This window comes from Pavona decussata, unplaced genomic scaffold (genome assembly GCF_977016875.1).
Source record: "Pavona decussata unplaced genomic scaffold, jaPavDecu1.1 SCAFFOLD_272, whole genome shotgun sequence".
Taxonomy (NCBI): domain Eukaryota; kingdom Metazoa; phylum Cnidaria; class Anthozoa; order Scleractinia; family Agariciidae; genus Pavona; species Pavona decussata.
Window position 1 is genome coordinate 1,915,085 of NW_028145674.1, and position 17,306 is coordinate 1,932,390.

At 40.4% G+C, this 17,306-nt stretch overlaps 3 protein-coding genes and 1 non-coding gene across 15 annotated transcripts in view; 3 read left to right on the plus strand and 1 right to left on the minus strand.

Moving 5' to 3' along the window:
* LOC146455677 (adenosine receptor A3-like) overlaps positions 1-17,306 on the plus strand; it is a 255,846-nt gene that overhangs the window by 142,624 nt on the left and 95,916 nt on the right. The window contains exon 1 of one of the 9 annotated variants that reach the window (XM_085094014.1): positions 11,258-11,393. The exons of 6 other annotated variants lie outside the window; for them this stretch is intronic. The gene's annotated coding sequence lies outside the window, so the exon portion shown is untranslated. Of the gene's footprint in view, positions 1-11,257; positions 11,394-17,306 lie in introns of those variants that run through there. 2 more of the 9 variants (XM_085094027.1, XM_085094021.1) reach the window with 2 other exon arrangements.
* The window catches only part of LOC146455678 (CAAX prenyl protease 1 homolog), a 276,576-nt gene that overhangs the window by 118,361 nt on the left and 140,909 nt on the right, over positions 1-17,306 (minus strand). The gene's annotated exons all lie outside the window — the stretch shown is intronic.
* The window catches only part of LOC146455683 (galanin receptor type 1-like), a 36,650-nt gene that overhangs the window by 3,707 nt on the left and 15,637 nt on the right, over positions 1-17,306 (plus strand). Inside the window, exon 1 of one of the 4 annotated variants that reach the window (XM_085094047.1) lies at positions 6,134-6,737. The exons of 2 other annotated variants lie outside the window; for them this stretch is intronic. The gene's annotated coding sequence lies outside the window, so the exon portion shown is untranslated. Of the gene's footprint in view, positions 1-6,133; positions 6,738-11,255; positions 11,394-17,306 lie in introns of those variants that run through there. One more of the 4 variants, XM_085094044.1, reaches the window with a different exon arrangement.
* Trnac-gca (transfer RNA cysteine (anticodon GCA)) lies at positions 9,778-9,857 on the plus strand. Its single transcript is given in 2 exon segments — positions 9,778-9,816; positions 9,822-9,857. It is a non-coding gene; the product is annotated as a tRNA-Cys (tRNA).

Genomic DNA, 17,306 nt, shown 5'->3' on the forward strand with positions numbered 1-17,306 from the left:
TGGTGGTGGTAATGAGTAATACCAGTGGTTGTGACGTTGTTGTTGGTGGTAATAAGTGGTAGTGGTGTACTTCTGACGCTGTTGGTGCTGGTAATGAGTGGTAGTGGTGTACTGCTGACGCCGTTGGTGGCGGTAATAAGTGGTAGTGGTGTACTGCTGACGCTGTTGGTGGTGGTAATGAGTGGTAGTGGTGTACTGCTGACGCTGTTGGTGGTGGTAATGAGTGGTAGTGGTGTACTGCTGACGCTGTTGGTGGTGGTAATGAGTGGTAGTGATGTACTGCTGACGCTGTTGGTGGTGGTAATGAGTTGTAGTGGTGTACTGCTGACGCTATTGGCGGTGGTAATGAGTGGTAGTGGTGTACTGCTGACGCTGTTGGTGGCGGTAATGAGTGGTAGTGGTGTACTGCTGACGCTGTTGGTGGTGGTAATGAGTGGTAGTGGTGTACTGCTGACGCTGTTGGTGGCGGTAATGAGTGGTAGTGGTGTACTGCGGACGCTGTTGGTGGTGGTAATGAGTTGTAGTGGTGTACTGCTGACGCTGTTGGTGGTGGTAATGAGTGGTAGTGGTGTACTGCTGACGCTGTTGGTGGTGGTAATGAGTTGTAGTGGTGTACTGCTGACGCTGTTGGTGGTGGTAATGAGTGGTAGTGGTGTACTGCTGACGCTGTTGGTGGCGGTAATGAGTGGTAGTGGTGTACTGCTGACGCTGTTGGTGGTGGTAATGAGTGGTAGTGGTGTACTGCTGACGCCGTTGGTGGCGGTAATGAGTGGTAGTGGTGTACTGCTGACGCTGTTGGTGGTGGTAATGAGTTGTAGTGGTGTACTGCTGACGCTGTTGGTGGTGGTAATGAGTGGTAGTGGTGTACTGCGGACGCTGTTGGTGGTGGTAATGAGTGGTAGTGGTGTACTGCTGACGCTGTTGGTGGCGGTAATGAGTGGTAGTGGTGTACTGCTGACGCTGTTGGTGGTGGTAATGAGTGGTAGTGGTGTACTGCTGACGCTGTTGGTGGCGGTAATGAGTGGTAGTGGTGTACTGCGGACGCTGTTGGTGGTGGTAATGAGTTGTAGTGGTGTACTGCTGACGCTGTTGGTGGTGGTAATGAGTAGTAGTGGTGTACTGCTGACGCTGTTGGTGGTGGTAATGAGTTGTAGTGGTGTACTGCTGACGCTGTTGGTGGCGGTAATGAGTGGTAGTGGTGTACTGCTGACGCTGTTGGTGGTGGTAATGAGTGGTAGTGGTGTACTGCTGACGCCGTTGGTGGCGGTAATGAGTGGTAGTGGTGTACTGCTGACGCTGTTGGTGGTGGTAATGAGTTGTAGTGGTGTACTGCTGACGCTGTTGGTGGTGGTAATGAGTGGTAGTGGTGTACTGCGGACGCTGTTGGTGGTGGTAATGAGTGGTAGTGGTGTACTGCTGACGCTGTTGATGGTTGTAATGAGTGGTAGTGGTGTACTGCGGACGCTGTTGGTGGTGGTAATGAGTGGTAGTGGTGTACTGCTGACGCTGTTGGTGGTGGTAATGAGTGGTAGTGGTGTACTGCTGACGCTGTTGGTGGTGGTAATAAGTGGTAGTGGTGTACTGCGGACGCTGTTGGTGGTGGTAATGAGTGGTAGTGGTGTACTACTGACGCTGTTGGTGGTGGCAATAAGTGGTAGTGGTGTACTGCTGACGCTGTTGATGGTGGTAATGAGTGGTAGTGGTGTACTGCTGACGCTGTTGGTGGTGGTAATAAGTGGTAGTGGTGTACGCCTGACGCTGTTGGTGGTGGTGTACTGCTGACGCTGTTGGTGGCGGTAATGAGTGGTAGTGGTGTACTGCTGACGCTGTTGGTGGTGGTAATAAGTGGTAGTGGTGTACGCCTGACGCTGTTGGTGGTGGTGTACTGCTGACGCTGTTGGTGGTGGTAACAAGTTGTAGTGGTGTACTGGCAACCTCACTCCCAGGGTCTCTCCTCTTCACGTCCCAGGGAGCGAGAGAGGGGAGACCCTGGTTGGGGCTGGTCAGGTGTCTCCCAGAGAAAAATTAGACCCAGGGGGGGGGGGGGGGGGGTACCATCACTTGCTATTGTCTCGAAGCGCTGTACTTAGGAAAATCACTGTGTATAAACGACAGCGCCTTCCCCTCCAATTCATGGAGTTTTGATCGTGGTTTATTCTAGCTTTGAATGCGCTGATGAAAGATCAGATCTGAAGAACTAACTGAAGGAAACGTAAAAGGAATCGGGCCTGTGTCTAACTGTTCTGAAATATCATTCCGCAGCAATTACCAGGGCCACCCAACCGATCGTTTCGGTAAATTATCTGTTCGAAAGGCCCTTAATCCCCTACAATTTCCTTAAGGGAATTTTCACCTCGAACGTTCGTGATATGGGAAATTTAAGGCCTAGTGTTTTCGGATTGATAAAAATGTCGTTTCGGATACCGAAAAAAGGTCAGCTAAGGTTTTCGGAAAAGAAATAAGTCCTAATGTTTTCGGAAAATGGACAAATATGCCCTAGTAATTTCGAAAAGACTCAAGTTCCCCTAGAATGACCGAACAGATCAAAATATTATAGCGCGGCATGAAATGAACCTACAGAGCTTAAAGGCACTCCAGATAGCCTAAAATAGCGTTTCAAAGGAACTGAGAGAAAACTGTCGTTGGGTGCCCCTGCAATTACGCTGTTAACAGAGCATTTCTTTTAAGAAAATATTTTAGCCTAAGCGCAGTCGTTCGCGTCTCTGGTATTTAGCGTCGTTGGTTTGTTTACGTCCCCTTTTCTCTCGGGACGTAAACAAACCAACGATGCGAAATACTAGAGAGGCAAACAACCACGCACATGCCAAAAGATTTGCAAGAAAGAAACGCTCTGTTAGCAGGGTTGCAGCAACAAACAATACACAGGAAATAGCACATAAGCAGAACACTTTCGGAAGGGGGACGTGCGATATAACAACATGTACACGGTAAATATTTCATGGTTCTTTTAATGAACAAAGAAAACACTTTCGAAATATGGTAAGCGTTGCAAAGCAATAACGAAATAACCTTTGTTCCAGTTGATGGCGTTAAAGTGAAATTTAGTCTGCGGCTACAATGGCGCGGCTCCGAGATACATTTCCTGTCACGTTTGATTCTCTCCTGGTCGTCCTTTCAGAGATCATGGACTTGAGGACTCTAAAAGTAGATGTGGCAAAAATTCACTTCGTGGAAGTGCGTCACCGTAAAGCTCCTCGGCTACCACCAGAAGTAGTCGATTCCCTTTGCTGTAAAGATTTCGCGAATGACTTGTATCTCCAACTGATTTACAAAGTCGATAACAGCTCACATTCACAGATTCAATCGCTTTATGAATGATCTCTTGACATGAATGACCACTTTGACTGAACACACGCGAATCGCAAGTTGACTTTACTGGGGCATGTTTTCCCATCTCCGGTACACTCCGTATAGTCAAACTGACACTCAACCGCCCCTCTCTCCAGTTTTTTTTTTTTTTTTTTTTTTAGTTTTGTAATTTCCCAGATTCTAGGAGACACGTGACCAGCCCCAACCAGGGTCTCTCCTTTCTTACTCCTTGGGACGTGAAGAGGAGAGGCCCTGGGAACGAGGTTGGTGTACTGTTGGTGCTGTTGGTGGTGGTAATGAGTGGTAGCAGTGGTTGTCGTGCTGTTGGTCAGTGGTGGTAATGAGTGGTAGTGGTGTCGGCTAGTGACGTTGTTGGTGGTGGTAATAAGTGGTAGTCGTGTACTGTTGATGCTGTTGGTGGTGGTAATGAGTGGTAGCAGTGGTTGTCGTGCTGTTGGTGGTGGTAATGAGTGGCAGTGGTGTACTAGTGACGCTGTTGGTGGTTGTAATGAGTGGTAGTCGAAACAGGAAACAGGAAAGGCTAAAAGAGATTTTAAATGCAGTGCTGGCTTAGAATTATGGGTTGTTTTGTGTAGGTCCTCGTTCTCATGGGAGGATTTCCTCTCTCTTCAAAAATTGACACTTCCTGTTGAAATTCTATTTCGGCCTGAGTATATCGAGCGTTTATTTAGGCTTTTATCATAATGGTGATATGGTATTCCTCCGTATTTCCTTTATTGAGCAGCCTCCAGGCTTCTGCACATGATATTCAATATTAACTTTTTAAAGAAAACCTCATTTAAATCGATTATACCGGGATTATAGCCAACTCCACACGTGTTAAAAACGATAGAAGTAATTAAAATTTGCTGTTACCCATTACAGCAGCTTTTTCCTCTACTGACTTCCTGAAAGTTGCATAAACTAGCATGTTTACTCCATCTTTTATGGGTCGTGTTTCTTTATCAAATGGTTATGTGATGCCATTTGGGTTGAAACCTTTTTTCAAAGCACTTTCCTGTAATTAAAATTATCCAAACAATTTTCGTTTCAGACAGTGAACTATTAATCGTTGTCATTTAAAGGAAAATACAACTTCCTCTTCATCGGCTTACAATATAACCTTGAATTTTTTAATGTCAACAATCTACCTTTTTGAGGAAGTCGTTGTCAGCGAGTAAGTATAATCAATCAATCACCAAAGAATAGGCATAAGTGATTAAACGAAACATTAAAAGCTAAAATATACCTGCAATATTTTTTTTGTCAGCGCCACAGCACGTTGACACCGTGGCTAAGTATGTTTTTTTCCGATTCAGGCAGGGTAATTTAATTGACCCTTTGCACTGCTGTGAAATTCTTGAAGCCATTTCCAATATTGTGTAGATCATGTTCCATCAAGCACTTTGGCTTAACCATCACATGTAAAGCTATGGTCTTGACGATTCTAAATCTCAATCAAATTCGCTGTGACGATGCGCTTTAGATCGTTAAGAAACTCCAAGCCGCGAATAAATATTCAATGACATGTTTACGTTTTTATAACTACAGTGTAGTATCCGAGTTGTATTTGCCTGCCGCTTCGATACCGCTGATATCAGATAAAATTCCATTTTTCCCGGCGCTTTGGCATATTTTCGAGTAGAAGGTAGATCACCTACACGTGGTATTGCTCACTGAAGACGAAACTTCCATCAAACAAACGTTGCGGTATTTTCATCTTTTTCGCACTGAGGAGTTCAACTAACCCGTGTAGTCTGTTTGTCTGTCTGCCTGTCAATAAACGACCTTTATCGTAGCTAATTAAACAGCATTTTCTGAGTCTTTTTGAGTAATTTCTTCCATAGTAAAGAAAATAACATTGATTTAAAGCTGGTTACAACGCATTCAACTTGTTAATAGATATATAAGTTTGCTGAAAATAATCCCTAGATCCCAGGCGCTTTCTTTTTCCAACCGGCCCTCAAACAATCTTGAGTGAATATGGCATTTAAAAAAGAGGACAATGAATGAAGTTAATGCGGGGAGAAGAGGAAGCGAGGAAACTATTGTTTTACCTAAGAGGAGGGTACCATGTGGTATAGGGAGACAATACTCTGGTCTTAGAAGGAAAGGTGACTGATAAAACTTAAAATAAAAGAGAGAAAATAATATTCAAAAACCGATATGGTCTCAGCAATCATTCTATCGCTGTGGCTACTTTAATTTGAGCGAATTTTGAATCTCCTTCAGTACACACATACCCTTGCACGAAAAAGGTATTCAACAATAATCCGAAGTACAGATGTCATTTAATAGTAACTGCAGGTTTCTCATGCTCACAAAAAAAGCAAAGGAATATGCCGCACCTCTAAGGCCTTTATTCGATTCACCAATGATGATGATGATGATGATGATGATGATGATGATGATGATGATGATGATGATGATGATGACGATAATGGTGATGGTGATGATGATGATGATGATGATAATGATGATGATGATTTTAGGGCTTATTCAGGCATATATGAGTTTCGCGAGCGCGAGGACGAGCAACGCTTGCGGAATGCTAGTCACGCAGATTTCTCCCTCTCGGCCCCTTCCGAGGTCTTCGTTGGCGGTAGCCTCCCACACAGTCGTTTTGAGGGGACTCGGGGAGGAGTGAATACGAGTCCCCTTAAAACGACTGCGTGGGAGGCTACCGCCAACGAAGATCGTGGACATCTCGACGGCGAGGGCAGATGGTCTGATTGTTATTCGACTCATCCTTTCAGAACATCAAATTCCATCAATGTAAAAGACTGTTGTTCTTGGGTCATCGTAGGTTGATCAGAAATATCACCGCTGTTTGTATTCCATCAATGTAAAGTCAGTCAACTTAACTTCATATGTTCAATCAACAACATCAGATGATCGATAACTTTACTAACATGCGCGCGCGAGGATTCATTACATTTCACTGTCAGTTTTGTCGTCAGCAAACAGCTTCCTGGCGTTGGAACCTGGATGACTGGAGATATCTTTTTGGCATTCACCCAAAGAAACGCAGGTTGCTGTAATAGTACGAACTTTGACCGCAACCGGACTCGTCGTCTATCAAGGACGAAAATGAGCACGGAGCCATAAATGCAACCGAAAATATATAGAAACTGCAAAATATGACATCGCGGAAGAAGAAATACAGTTTCTAGTATCGAGCAAACCACTCCAAACCAAGAACGCACATTGCTATTTATAACCATTTTGCGTCATTGTTTATAAATAGCAAGTTTAAAATAGCTATGTACACAGTGATGGCCATAACATGCAAACAACCTTGGTTATTTTCTGGTGCTCTTCTATCCGGATCGGACTGAGAAGGGTGGACTATTGCTCGCATTAATGGGGATGGTTCATTAAATGCCTATTTTGCAGGCATTGGAACGGTAAGTGCTCATTCAAATATATTATAGCCGCAGTGTAGCCGTTAAAGATAATTTTATGGCCAGCCTTGCACTAAAGTGAAAGCATGATTTTCTCTACCGGCTCTGATATCTCAGTTCTGTTTATGATATATAGTCTAGGGCCTGCAAATTGAAAACACAGATACCTTGTTCTTCAGCTTTTAGAATTCTCGTCTTCGCTTGTTCAGCTCAATGTAAGTGCCTGTCACGACATTTTATTGACAGTGAGGATGAGATGCAGCTTTGACAAACCTAGGATTTATAAAAACTGCGACTTTTGCGCAACTTTTCAGAACCAAAGGCGTTTTTACGCAAGTCGATTAGTAATTTAATGAAACATTATCGCCTGTTGGGGGTTTCAGATACATTTTGATATGAAATATTTACTGATTTCGTTTCGTATCCTTCGCATTGTTGACGCTGGCGTACCGAGGAAAGCGTGACATAACACCTGAATGTTTCATTTTTTTGTTTGCGATCGGTGATCACCTACTAGGAAAGAAATTATTTTTTATAGGGATAAACCCATCAACACATGAGATTTTGTTTCCGAATAACAACTTAGTTTTATTCCAACAGAACTGAAACATAAACAATAAATTTATTTTAAACTTATTTTAAAACTTGTCCTTGCGTGACCACTGCCATATTTGAAAAAAAAAATTAAAATTCCCTATGTGTTTACTTCCGTCAACGCTTGGATTTTAAATTACCCAAGCTGGATTTTTTATATATTGCACTACATGTATAGAGCTTTCCTGAAGTATAATACTTGCTTCAAATTTCGATGTACCAGGACACGATATTTGTCCGCAAAGTTTCCACAATTTCAAGTGTCAACAAAAATGCTGAAAATAGGAATCTTCGGACTTTGAAAACTGCATGTAAATAAGAATCCTCCAGCAATATTTTCATAAGACCGTATTCTCAGAAGGATGCCTAACTTAATGTCAAAAGCTCGTTTTAATACGCTAAGCCGTCTTCCTTCCCGAGCGATTTGAAAATGCACCAAATCTCGTCAAAATTTAACGCCGGTTGCGCCGCGATCACGGCATTTCACATTATGCCGGAATTCTCGAAAACGAAAAATCTTTGGAAAGTTTTAATGTTATTTTCGTAAATAGTTCTCTAAAGGGATTCTTCTGACAGAATATGAGGAAAACCGAAATTTCAGTTTTGACCGCGAGTTCTCGATATTCTCAGGCAGCCGCTCTTAAAAACAGGGTGTCCTTTATAAGTTATCATAACAGATTATTTTAGAAAGGATTAATTAAAAGGCAAAGCCTTTTTTTTTTTTTACAAATTTATTGGATACAACTGTTTTCATTAGTCCCAGAGAAAGGAAAATCAAAATAACGCTAGCGGTTCTCGTCACAAAAGAAGCCGGTTTCTTTCTAAGTAGGGGGTCTGAAGACACTTCCAAAACCAGCGCAAACTTCCACACTTCGTTTTCTCTCTTCAGCATGTAACTGTGTTTTGATGAAGTCTTGTTGTGTTAATATAATCCTTGCGTGACTGACCGACGGTGATTGCCACCAACCCGACCTGACGTTTAATTAATAAGAAAGAAGACGTGTGTTCTTTTTAATTAATTGGGCGGATCCACAAGTCAGTCTCCTTATTAAATGCATTTTACGTCAGAGTCGTGCATTAAACACCCACGGCTACTCTCAGTTCATTCCATAACCATAATCGACTGTAGATAAAAGGAAGTCGTGCTTTCTTTACAAAGCTAGTTCCCGTTGTAACAGTTTATGTCACAGTTGCCAGCTCATCCTACTTGAGCCACTCGCTCCTGACTGCTGGAGGCAAACGTTGGTCGATCAGTTTGTTCATATGCGGCGGCAATGCATTTCTAGTGTAACACATTCAAATAATGAAAGTTACTACAGTTCATTGGCACTTATTGCTGTGCTGTACAAGGGTAATTTTTCTGAGTCTACAACTGATGTCCGGTGCAACTAGCCGTCTAAAGGAAAACCGACTGAGCCCTACTTTTCTGTTGCTTGTTACGCTGTGGTTCCAAATGTCTAGTCTACGTATGAAATGTGCTAAGTTATGAAACACGAACTAGCATTGCGAGTGGAATCAACGGATATAATAGAAAATTTTCATAATAAATTTGAAATTCAAATTTATTTGTGCCTTGAGACCACAAGTCTAGAAATGGGTGGCGTTCGAAGTCTTCCAATTCTTTTTCTATTACTAAAAAAGAAAAAAGGAAAAGAAAACAAGAGTTGTTAAAGTTGAATTGCAACGTTTTTGCTCAAAATCTTGTGTTAAACTCAGATTATGTTTTGAAAAGACGTCTGACTTTATTTCTTGAAATTTCGTTTCCACACTTTTCATATCTTTGAGCTCTTTCTCACTTCGTCCGCCATTACTGATGTGACCCTATAGCAGTCAGTGGCTTTTGGACAAAGGTAGGAGTAGCTATCCCTTGAGGCCATTTAGTTGAACGCTACTGAGTAGTAATTTCTGATGTCACTGTTCATTCTTGTTCAATGCATTTAACAACGATTTTTCCCCTTCAGTGTTGCTAACAGTTGAAAGCAGCCATTTGTAGGATTGATTAAAGTGAGTGGACTCAGCTATTTAAGTTAGGCTGATTACCGTATTCTAACAAGACGGAAAACTGAGAGCAAAACGAAAGAACGCTGTAAATTCATTAATTAAAAAAGTTTCGACATGCTCATTAAACTAAACATGGACTCCTCACCCGGCGTCATAGAACTCAAGATAGAATCGTTGAACCTCGAATAGAATAAAATTAATGCGCTCCCGGCTAAGTTTATCCAGGTCACACAAGCCATGATTTGCACCACTTGCAATCAGGAAGTTTGAAACTCGTTCCTGGATATACCGATAGGTAGGGTTTCGTTCAAATGTTCCCTATTACTCTTGCAACCGGCGTGTTCGTATCTTTCGTCCGTACTTCAAAATATATGTTTCACATATTTACACTTATTTATTCATCCTTCACAGGTATATTACGAAATCACAATATGACCAGCTGCCAGTTGGCTTGATAGCTCAGTTGGTGTAGAGTACTGCGCTGCACCGGCATCGCAAAGGTCATGGGTTCGAATCCCGTTCAAGCCTGAATTTTTTTCAGGCTTTCTTTTCTCAACTGCTTAAGTTGCGTAGCAACTGCGAGGATCTTTCTTCTGTTTCATCTTTCATCCGCAGTCCAAAACATATGTTTCATATATTTACACTTATGTGTTCGTATACAATTGTCCGCTTACTAGCTTGTAAACATGATAAACTGCAATGTCATTTTGATGTCAAAACACTGGACGTGAAGGCGTTTTTGCACAATGTTAAACTTGCTGGCGAAACATTTCATTACGAAACTGACAAAAAATGTAGAACGTTGCGATCTGAATCAGCATTTACGTCTTACAATGTCAATCACGCCTTTTCGTTTTCGTTGTTCTGTGTTTAGTTTTTACATATCCTCTTGGCCAATCACCGCAAAGGCCCGGACTAAGAAACATGTCTAGATATGCGACGCTCAATAGCTTGTCTACCCCAGTTGCAGCAATATTGTCCTCATTCAGGCTGCAGGGAATTTTCACATGGCCCTCAAAGAACATTAATATTTCTATTACTTTTAAATAAATAAAAAGCGCCATTTGGTAATTAAGGTAAAGACTGAGAGCGATTAGGTTTATAAAGTGTCAATAAGGGCCATTTTCAAATTACCCATCATCAGGGAAACCCAATGACAGTTTTCTCTCAGATCCTTTGAAACGCTATTTCAGGCTATCTGGAATGCCTTTAAAGCTCTGTAGGTTCATTTTAGGCTGCGCTATAATATTTTTATCTGTTCGGTCATTTTAGGGGAACTTGAGTCTTTTCGAAATTACTAGGGCATTTTTGTCCATTTCCCGAAAACCTTAAGTCTTATTTCTTTTCCGAAAATCTTAGCTGACCTTTTTTGGGTACTCGAAACGACATTATTATCAATCCGAAAACACCAGGCCTTAAATTTCCCATATCACGAAAGTTCGAGGTGAAAATTCCCTTTAAAAAATTGTAGGGGGATTAAGGGCCTGCCGAACAGATACTTTACCGAAACGATCCGTTGGGTCTTTCAGAAAAACTATCCATAATCTTCATCCAAAACATTTAAAAGCACTATTGAAACCGCCCATGGCAAACAGATTAAGTGGCTGGGTAATTACAAAAAATATCCCAAAATAGAGCCTAAGTTATCAAAACAAACCAAACTTTACGTTGCAATATTTGCAAGTTTTTAGAAACTCCTTTGATGCGGCAGATACGCATTATAGCATAATTTAAGGTGTCTATTTCAGTGCCCCTCGGGCTGAAAACACCGCTTGTCTGCTTTACATTAAATTCCGTCCACGTTGGCCGTAAGCACGCGATCACTTAGACCTCATGAAAAATTCGTGACCCATGACAAATCATCCACGGTTGGTATACCATTTAATAAGATCAATTAACAGTATCAAGACTGAAGCATTGATCTGTTATGTATCCGATATCGTCGACAAGAGTTGAGTAGGTTATTTTACAGAAGCCATCCGCATCTGATGTTGAAAGCCTCCTTGTACAGCCTTGCAGTGAATAACACCGAGGATGAAAAGCACTTAACAAACGCACCTTAAGGTAATATTCTTTTGATGATTTTATATGAAATGGAAGAACTGATGAGGGAGTTTTCTCAAAGTACATATGTGACCATATGTACTAATAGAGCCAGTCATAGTTTTTTGCAAAAAAAAAAAAAAACAAGATCAAGAACCTGTCGAAAAACGAGGATTGGTATTAAGATAAGTCGATGTTACTTTGAATTATCACTCTTGATGTTAAGTTCAACTCGTTTTGACTTCCATGGGAATGAACAAAAGCATTGAGTTAAAATCGTGTTCCTGTTCGACCGCCATATGATGATACCGGCCTCTGATTATATTCGCGCTTTCGTGCATCAGAGTCTTCCGAATCATGTAGAGTTTGTTTGTGGTCGAGCTTCCTGTATCTCAGCATGGCGACAACTTACCAAAATATTGTACATTATTTTAACTACGGTCTGGCGGGCGCTATCCTGCCATTGTTGTCCTAGTTGTGGAGATGAAAATTAGCATTTGGTCTTCCCTATTGTCACGCACACATTTTGGGTTACAGAAAATATGCTAACAAACTAGTTTTAACAGTTGAGCTCCAGTTAAACGAAATTGAAGTCATATAGATTGGCATTGAACGTATCTGTGTCCCCCTGTTCGATCGCACATCTTATTACATTCGCTTTGCGGGTTCATCCGAGTAATCCGAATCATGCAAGGTTTGTTTGTGGTCGAATTCCCTGTATCTTAGCGCGTAGCACGACGACTAACTTACCAGAATAGTTAGGGGTCACAGTGTGACATGACGGACATTAAACTTCATCCATAAATAGATGGGCTTTTTGTTTGATGAACATGTCACATAAGCCTCTGATGAGCATCACTTAGCCACGGTGGTGAGAAAAGACGCATGTGGATTGTAGAAAAATTATCGTTTTATGCCCTGAGCTGAGTGGGCGTCGAGATCACTCCATCATTTGGAGTAAGATATTTGAGTTATGGACACAGACAATTTAAAAACACATGTGGTATATTGTGGTTTTCCAACTTACAAGTTTTCAGTGGTCAACAAATTCAGTTTGTTTCCTGTGTTTTGTGTCTTTGGATGATTCAACCATTCAGCAATGAAAACCAGAGAGACTATCAATCTATTATTTATCTTTAATTAGTTCTCCCTTCAGCTTGAGACAGGCAATGTATTTGGCAGAAATATGGCGATTTTGCGGATTGCAAACAAGCAGACGTTATTTTTTAGTGGAGAGAAGCGTCACAGCCAGAAATACGTCTGCATTCGCAGGCAATGGATTGAGCACTTGGAAATGATTGAAAGAAGAGTTTTGTAACGCAGTTAAATAATTTTACAAAAAATTGTCGGATGATAAAATGAAATCAAATCAAAGATCAGTCATTGAACACTGATATCGCCAGAAAAAAACTGAAGGACACTGTAAACAGTTTACAATACTCAGTAATGCGGTAGGTGCCGGGTATATAAGCTTTCAGCCCGACGCAAATGTTGAAAACTCATCGGACCGTTTCGACCCAAAGGTCACCGTTACTGGATGGAGATCACGTCCGCGGAAGTTTTAAGCTGATGATAATGTTTAATTCAGTTATGAGCGCTTTATCTTCCAAACGGTTAGGGTACGTTTCGGACGTTGGCGCGGCGCCCATGTATTCTGACCCAATTAATAACCTAATTGACCCAGCCTTGACTTGAAATATCACTGACGACAGTTTTATCCCAAGGATAAAGCTTTAAAGATAAGATCTGTTTTTAAGGAGTTTTGACTATTGAAAAATACCCAAACATCCATAAATAGAATCAGCCGTGGAAAGCTGGACCAGATAAGATCTGCACTAATCCTATTGTCCCGCCTTTGCAATGCTGATGCATCAAGACAAGATACATTATGGCGGTCCAAAGGTCCAATCCTTTGATCACTTTTATAAACTGCTTTCTTTAATGTAAACAGGTACATGTAAGCTATTTTATTTCTCTCAAACGTCTTCTTTGAAACGTTAACATACGTAAGTCCGGAAAAGGATGTTGCACCAAACAAATCGGTAAGCAAGGGCATGGCAACAACCTTTACAAAGAGCATGGAATACTTTTTTTCCAAGAGAGATGAGCACTTGCTTTTGTTTTTCGGTAACTCTTTGCTGTCAAGCCGTGAAAACTATCTTTTCTTAGCAGCTACGAACTGGTTGTGCTGCAGCTCTGCATTAAATGGCCCTTAAATGGAAATTCATCGCCTCTACCCACGCGATTGGAAAAGTGGGTGTCTCCAATTCGTACAAGGATTTAACTTAAGAAACTTAAGAAATAAAGTTCATCATCCTCCTCCTCCTTAAGTAAGTACATCTGCTGAATAAGTAGAAATTCTAACTACCCTTAGAAGACTTACTAAAGAAGTTTTCTTTCGCACAGAGTCAAGCCTGAGTTCAATTTGTAATGATCACGAGACAATTCTTTTTGTTTGTTTTTTGTTTTAGTTTTTCTTGTTTTCGTTTTCCGACGTGCTGTTGCTCGTGTTGAAATTGTGGAATGAGTAAGTTTGAAATTTTGTGAGCTTATTAGTATTTATCACGCCTGAAATAAAAAAAAAAAGACTCGTTATCACAACCGACACACCTAGCCCAGGTCATTGTTGTTATCTGACAAAAACAACGGAATTACGTGAATAAGATGACATTCCTTGATGAATGTAACTTGGTCCACTCCGTTGAAATTGACTTTATACCAAGGAAAAGGCAAAAAGAGATTGTTACTCCTGTTACTTCATTGTTTAGACTTACAGTTCTGCGTCTTCTAGCGCCTAAAAATTGCAGAATCCGAAAGAAACTAAAGAAGGTAAACAAACTCAAAGGGCGATCGGGACCGACAGCCTTCCAGTTTCGGAATTTCCATGGGAAAGACCGCAAGACATTAAGATCACTGCAGGCGCAATCTGTTGAGGTCTTGGTTGTTATCGAAGGTTTTCCTTAAATGGAACGACTTTGCGCTGTAGCTTAAGAAAGAACAGTGTTTTTTGGTGCAATAGAAACAAAACATTTTTTGTACATAACAAAAGATGCTTACAGTGGGCGAGGCGGGTGCTTAGCCTCGGATTGCAGATTCTTGGTAAGTTGCATTTAACAGGACTCCGTCTGTTAATTTCCATGGCGTTAAGACAACGGGACGATAAAATCAATTCAAATGTATTCATTTTGCACGCAAACGTCGTGACTATACGAATTCCTCGACTGATGCTGGTGTTTCAAGTGTCAGTATTATTTTCACAGAATAAATGTCGCTTGCTATTCTTCGTTTCTTAAGACCAATTGAAAGGAAGTTATCCTTTATTTCTTGGATATGGAGTGCGTCGATCTGTTTCTATACTTCTGCGTAGTTATGTTTGGATTGTTTTCAACTGGAACATGGCAAAGCTTAGAATTAAATTTGAACAGCTGGATGTTACCAGCATCAGTGTCAGTATGTTTCAATTTTGTTCGATGGCAGAGTTCGATCTCGAGTTTAAATGATTCTCGCATTGCAAGATCATTTTCATTTCTTTGATGGGGGCCTAGTCAGTGTTTCTCTTTAACACAGAAGTAAAGAACGTTTGGTATGATTCTCTTGTTTAATGAAATCCTGAAGAAGCAAATTTTCCTGCAGTCATTTAACATCTTGAGAAAATAGTTTGAAGACACGAATTCAGTGAAAACCAAAATGACTTTATTTTAACTTTCGATGGCAATCGGTAATAACTGAAATAATAATAACAAAATTACAAAGACATTGTACTGTAATTTAGTGCACAACACTGATCACCTGCCTGTTTTGACTATAAGTTGGCAATAAAAACGAACAGGTAATTTTGTTGATTTTTCCCACGAATAAAAAGTTGAAAAATAAGATAAGATTTTTAAAATGAAGAATTTTTAAGCCTTAGCTATAGGTTTATTTAACTCACCAAACATCGTTGTGTTTTCAAAACAGGTAAAGCAGCAGTTTACGGTCTCAGTACACTCAATCGTCTATGTCATAGCTAGAAAATAAGCGGGAGATCTATATGCCTTGGCGCGAGCCATTGAACCACGTAAATTTGCGGGTGGGGAGAATGTTGTTTTTATTTCACTTAATACTTTTAATGCCGTTTAATTGTTCGGTTCGTATTCAATGATTTTCCGCGAGGGAAATATCAGCGAGTTATCGCACATTTTAAAGTTAAAGTTGGAATTAGGAGCAAGCCCCGAATGGCGACCTCGGGTTTCCGTCCTCAAACTAGCTGCTTACGTAAGAATGTTCTCTGATCAATACTCCGATGGATATCAAGGCGCTCGTTAGTGATTGGGCCGTTATAAACAGAAAAGGGCGAAAACATTATTGTGTCTGAAATGGAAGATTATCTTTCTTGGTGGATTGACTGACAACCTGTTTCTTTTCTAAACTAACGAATAGTTTTGTCGGTAGTATTCATTAAATGCCCCATCGTGAGAAAATAATTTGCAGAGTACGAACTCAGAGAAAAGGCTCTTTAAAAGTGATTCTATTTTAACTTCCAATGGCAATAGGGAATTCGGATAACTAAAATAAAAATAAGGTATTATCAAATACATTGCGTTGTAAGTTTAGCCCATAACATCACCGCCTATTATGACTGGAAGTTGGCGATGGAAATAAAAAAGTAACAAGGACATTGTACTATAATTTAGTGCACAACACTGATCACCTGCTAGTTTTGACTATAAGTTGGCAATAAAAACAAAAAGGTAATTTTGTTGATTTTTTCCCACAAATAAAAAGTTGAAAAACAAGAAAAGATTTTACACTTTTAAACCTTAGTTTTAATTAACTCACCAAATATTGTTGTGTGTTCTAAAAAGATAAAGCAGCAGTTTACGGTCTTTGTATATTCAATCGTCTTTGTCATAGCTAGAAAATAAGCGCGAGATCTATATGTCCAGGTGCGAGCCATTGGACCACGTAAATTAACGGGTGAGAAGAATATTGTTTTTATTCCACTTAATAACTTTAATGCCGTTTAATTCTTCGGTTCGTATTCAATGATTTTCCGCCAGGGAAATATCAGCGAGTTATCGCACATTTTGAAGTTGAAGTTTGAATTAGGAGCAAGCTCCGCATAGCGACCTCGGGTTTCCGTCCTCCAACTAGCTCCTTACGTAAGGATGTTCTCTGATCGAGGAGTCTATACTCCGATGGATATGGCGCTCGTTACCGATTGGATCGTTATAAACAGAAAAGGGCGAAAACATTATTATGTTGTGTCTGAAATGGAAGATTATCTTTCTTGGTGGATTGACTGTCAACCCGTTTCTTTTAGAAACTAACGAATACTTTTGTCAGTAGTATTCATTGAATGCCCCATCGTGAGAAAATAATTTGCAGAGCACGAACTCAGTGAAAAGGCTCTTTAAAAGTGATTCTTTTTAACTTCCAATGGCAATAGGGAATTCGGATGACTGAAATAAAAATAAAGTATTAACAAATACATTGCGTTGTAAGTTTAGCCCATAACATCACCGCCTATTATGACTAGAACTTGGCGATGGAAATAAACCGGTATTTTTGTTTATTCTTTTTTTTCTGGAAACTCAAAACTCATTACAGTTTCGGCCATATAATAAGGAGGGTAAAAACTTATGCTAAAAAAAGAAAGACTTGGTTCATTATAGCGTTGGATCTCATTTGGTAAACATTTTCCAAGGTGGATTTAACAAGTTGTTACTTTAAGTTTTCGCTCTTTATTTTCGGTTAAAAGTGAACGTAAAGGGAATTGGATATTTATCTTCAATATTGGGTGCTTAATTTTTCTTTTGCTTCACGCCTTCCAAGCTGACGAAACAGTCATGAAAACAAAAACAAAGCATGGGAAAAAATGTCAAATGTATATGTCAGGGATTCATAAAGTAACGATTTGTGGAAAAGCAGTCCTGAATTATATTGACTATATTC